Source organism: Genypterus blacodes, unplaced genomic scaffold (genome assembly GCF_046128005.1).
Source record: "Genypterus blacodes isolate CSIRO-AG114 ecotype Tasmania unplaced genomic scaffold, CSIRO-AGI_Gbla_v1 ptg000266l_1, whole genome shotgun sequence".
In the NCBI taxonomy this organism is placed as follows: domain Eukaryota; kingdom Metazoa; phylum Chordata; class Actinopteri; order Ophidiiformes; family Ophidiidae; genus Genypterus; species Genypterus blacodes.
The window spans coordinates 1-5,000 of NW_027467058.1; the positions used below are offsets into that span (position 1 = coordinate 1).

Here is a 5,000-nt window from a genome sequence, read left to right on the forward strand (position 1 = left end):
GTGTGTGTTTGTGTTGCCGGCCGGTGGGTGCGACTGTGCGCGCTTTTGTCGACACACGCTGTTTGAGTGTGAGTGTGTGTGTGTGTGTGTGTGTGTGTGTGTGTGTGTGAGATAAAAAGGAGAGAGGAAGTTTGACGGCGACTCCTAAGCTCCTTTGTGATGCATAATTCATCTCTCTGCTCGCTGCACCTCCGACACTTTGAAACTCTGCTGCTTCACAAACAAACAAACAAACAAAGCACAAACAATATGAAAGCTGCGTCTTCCTCTGCTTTTCTTCTTCTCTCCTTTTGCTCTTGACGCAACGCTGTGACACTCAGCCGATCTCATTACTGCTGATGTTCCAGCTGCTGAAACGTCCGGGCCGCAAAATAAATACAAACTTTCCTGCAGCAGGGAGTGGAGAACGAGAGGACAAAGCTCTGTTTGTCTCCTGAGTGTTCGCCCCGACAACAGCTGTCTGTGGGAGGGGGCGAGCTAAGATACACTCCTGTAACTCCTGAACCAGAGAGAGAGAGGGGGGGAGAGAGAGAAAGAGAGTGAGGGAGGGAAAGAGTGAGGGAGGGAAAGAGAATGAGAGAGAGAGGGGGAGGGAAAGAGAGAGAGGGATGGAGAGAGCCAGCGACAGAGAGAGAGAAAGAGGGAAAGATGGAAAGAGAGTAAGAGAGAGGGAAAGAGAGTGAGAGAGAGACAGAGAGGGAGAGAGGGGAGGCAGAGAGAGAAAGAGAGGGAAAGAGAGGGTGAGAGATAGAGGGAGGGAAAGAGAGAGACAGAGAGGGGGGGAGAGAGAGAGAGAGAGACCCGAATGGAACTTCCTCATGAAGGACTTTTCTATTTGTTTTCATATTCTGCATATTTTAATCTATAAAAATGTTATTGATTTGTTGTGTTAATGCTCCATCACCCTGAAGCCCCTCCCCCCTGACCTCCTCTCCCCCCCTGACCTCCTCTCCTCTCTCTGCTCCTCCCTCTCTCCAGGCCCCGGCAGACTGCGTCCGTCTGCACGGAGCTGCAGGCGGCGGTGCTGCAGTGCTACAGAGGAAACCCTCAGCAGACCCTGCACTGCTCCCACCTGGCCCAGCAGTACATGAGCTGCGTCCAGCAGGCCAAGAAGGTACAGGACTCTACTGAGGCTCACTCTGACTCCGTTCTCTCTACCTGCTGACTCCCTGAACCAAACCACACACACCAGGAGTCTCTGCTCTCTCATATTCCCTCCCGTTTTGATAGAATCCTAGGAACCGAAGTTGAGTGGTGATGCTAATAACTCAAACACCAATTGACCCGATGGTGGCAGACACTGTAGACTCAAAGGTGTGTGTGTGTGTGAGTGTGTAAGTGTAGGACTGTGAGGTCTTGATATGAAGCATGAAGGCTCCGTTTGCTCTAAAGCTCTATTCCGGGCTCAGATGATGGAAGTGCGTCTGACAGCAGGAACACAAGAGTGTGATTGAAAACATTTCTAATCTGCTTGTGTGTTATTTGAAAACTTGAAATGAGAATCTAAATCAATAGCAGCTGCTTATTGAGCGTTAGACTGGGGCGGTGGAATCGGCTCCGGCTCTCAGCACTCTGAAACGCTCTCACACACACACACACACACACACACACACACTCAGGGCTCAGACCCCTCCTTATCTCTCAAAGTGCTTATTTTACACCATTTCTCCATCAAAAAAAACAATAATGAATGCCGGCAATTTGCACATTATTACGGTGACAAAATGCAGTGATACGCTTCCAAAGTAGATAAAAGGCACCAAACAACAATTGGTGATTTTGGCAGTTAAAGCGCGGCGATGAAAGCTGGCAGAGGCTCACAATGAAAGCAATCAGTCTTTAAAACTGGTTCAAAAGATCCATTTGCCAGTGGAATGATGCTTTTTTTGTAAACAAACGTGTCTGTGTGTGTGTGTGTGTGTGTTTGAGTCGTTTTTGGGGTTTGTATTGTGTAAATTCAGAGTGTTGGAGTTTATTTTTGAAAGAATAGGCGACATTAGAAATTAGATTAAAGCTGTTTTCTCTCCTTTGTGCAACACGAAGCACTTTAATGCAGATTCAATCAGGCGTGTCCTTAAAAGAACGAGGGCGAGCGAGAGGAGAGAGAGAGAGGGGGGGGGAGTCAGGACGGGGGAGCGTTCTGTGAAGTGGGACAGACAGGAAACTTTCCCCGCTCTTGTTTACCTGCTGAGAACATTCCAGAGTTTCTTGTGCCTGAATTTCGATTATTTTCCAAGAACGATGACATTTTTATTTCAATCGTTTCCTGATCGAAAAAACATCTTTATCGTGGGGATCTTGTGGCTCTAACCTTTCTTTACTGGGATAATCTAACACGGAGGAAACCTCAGGAGACTGTGGGATGTCTGAGTCGACCTTTAAGACTTGTGAGGAGCGTTTAAATCCCAAACTTTAACAACATTTGTGGATTGAAGAGATGAAGGTGCTGTTAAACTACCTGCATCAGATAGAGCCCTCCTCCTCCTCTTCCTCCTCCTCCTTTTCCCTTATCCTCCCATCTTCTGTATCATCTGTTCCTCCTCATCGCTCCCTCATCTCCTCTGCTTCCTCTCCTCTGCTCCTCTTCCTCCTTTCTCAGCTCACACACTTTGTCACATTTGGCAGCGCGTTAGCTTCCATCTGCACCGCGGCGCTCGGAGCTCTGACGCATCGCGGCTAAACTCGGCTTACTTGTTGTGTTTGTCCAGAGACGCCCTGGTTAAACACGGATCAGAGCCGCTGCTGCTGTCCGTGCGTCAGACAGGACGCCTGAACGTCTCACACGCAGGGAGGAGGAGACGCACATCGCTTACATGCTGCTCCAGTCCAGCGCTGCCCCTAGTGGCCTCTCCTTGTTGTTGCACGTAACTGATCCTACATTCTGATCCATCTGTGCCTCTAAAGTTCACCTCTAAGCCTCTAAACAGGCCTGTAAATATAAATAAAATGTGCCAGAACCGAACTCTCCATTTAAATAAATTGGCTAATCAACTGAGTCCAAATTTTTGGTCATTAAATTAATGAAGCCTGATTTTTTTTTTTTGGGGGGGGAGTTTCAGTTTTGGCAGCAGGTGGCCAAGGCCCAACCGGGGCCAAGGTGCACTACACATTCTCATCACGTTATAAAGAATAATGTTACATAACTCTCCAAGGAAACATTTTCCATAAGTGATGGCGGTTAATAATGCAGATATCTTTATGAGCACGCTGCAGATGTTTAACCGTTTAGGTGAAGTAGAGGATTTATCTCTTTAGTGTCGGTAATAAAACGTAATCATTCTTTATATTCTCATTATATAAACACGCACACGTTGAATTCAGCGGTGAGTGAGAGGAGACAAACATTGAGGTGCCTCGGTGCTTCGTCTTCCTCTTCCCTTCCCGTGGCCGTGACGAGGCCTCTGCGCACGCAGCAAAGCTTTCAGCCTTGTGCAAACTTTCTCCAGATGAGCTTAAAAGGTTCCTTTATTAGCCGGCGGCGCCCGGCTCCTGTAAAGGTGACACGTTCTCTCCTCTGACGGTGCGACGGGAGGGCGAGCGCCGTGTTTTCCTCGCTGCATTAATCCCTCGTCTGCGGCGGATGTCTTATGTTTCACCGTTCTATTGAATATTCAGCTTTTATTTATCAGACTCAGGCTCAGTCTCTCTCTGCGTACGTGAAGGTAAAAGCCTGTTTAACGCCGTCTGTCCTCCGTCTCCACTTTACTTCAGGCTTTTGTGTTTAGTGTAAAAGCTCCTTTCCTCACGTGTTTGTCTGCGCTGCAACGTGACGAAGCCGCACACACACGGGCTGGATGCAGGAGGACAGGAAGCAGGCGAGCCAGGAGACGCACGTGGAGGTGACTGAGCCTGACTGTAGGCTGAGGGATACAGTTCACCAACAATAACTCAGGACCGTTTAGTCTGATTGGGATGTTTGAGAAATTGACTCCAGACAATTTGGACCTTTTGTTACCTTTGTCCCTGGGTTGGCGCTCGCTAAAGAAGGAACAGGAAGTGGAGGCCCTGATTGTCTCCGTCTGTGCCTGTTGATGTAAACAAATACATGAAATGAAATCGAGTGAGCAAAGTTGGACCGCACCTTCAGTCTGAGCTCATCGTCTTCCTCCCCTTCCCCCCCCGTCTCTCCCTATAGGCGTCCCTCTATACGTGTGTGTGTGTGTGTGTGTGTGTGCTGCTCTTTGTGACGCCGCCTGCTCCTCTTCCATCTGAACATCACTGGAATATCTCACCCATCTCACTTTTTACGCCTGTCACTCTGCGACTTGACTTCACTATCTACAGTGGCACAGACTTCCTTATGTGTCACTCAGAGCTGCTTTCATGTCTGAACACACACACACACACACACACACACACACACACACACACACACACACACACAGACACACACGTTGCACTGCGCTCCCTCCTATCAGTCCCTCTTCTTCTTCTGTTTCGGGGCATTGTGATGCATATTGGACCTTCTCTCTCTCTCTCTCTCTCTCTCTCTCTCTCTCTCTCTCTCTCTCTCTCTCTCTCTCTCTCTCTCTCTCTCTCTCTCTCTCTCTCTCTCTCTCTCTCTCTCTCTCCGTCTCTCTCTTTTTGGTGTGAAGTTAGACAGTATCTTATGTACTGTCACTATATGATGATTGTGTGTGTGTGTGTGTGTGTGTGTGTGTGTGTGTGTGTGTGCAGGGTAAATGTCAGCTCACCAAAGCTGGGCTTTATCTCAAATCTTGGATGTTGTGTCTCTGTGGTGTGACGGTAGATAGTGTACGTTTACTTCACTGTATGGTGACTGCCATTGGTGTGTGTGTGTGTGTGTGTGTGTGTGTGTGTGTGTGTGTGTGTGTGTGTGTGCTGTGTACCTCTCATCTAGTCTCTCTCTCCTTTCCTCCTTAGGGAAACAAAACACGTCAGCCTCAAAGTCACATTCAAGAACAAAATGTTTCTCAGCGGCTTCCTCCACATTTACAGAATGCTAATGCTAAGTGCTAACTGCTTTAGAGACTCAACCC

The 5,000-nt window shown here is 48.2% G+C and overlaps 1 long non-coding RNA gene across 1 annotated transcript in view; it reads left to right on the forward strand.

Moving 5' to 3' along the window:
- Positions 1-959: 959 nt before the first annotated feature.
- The window catches only part of LOC143017091 (uncharacterized), an 8,887-nt gene continuing 4,846 nt past the window's right edge, over positions 960-5,000 (forward strand). Inside the window, exon 1 of the long non-coding RNA XR_012965585.1 lies at positions 960-1,114. This is a non-coding gene — a long non-coding RNA (uncharacterized LOC143017091). The remainder of the gene's footprint in view (positions 1,115-5,000) is intronic.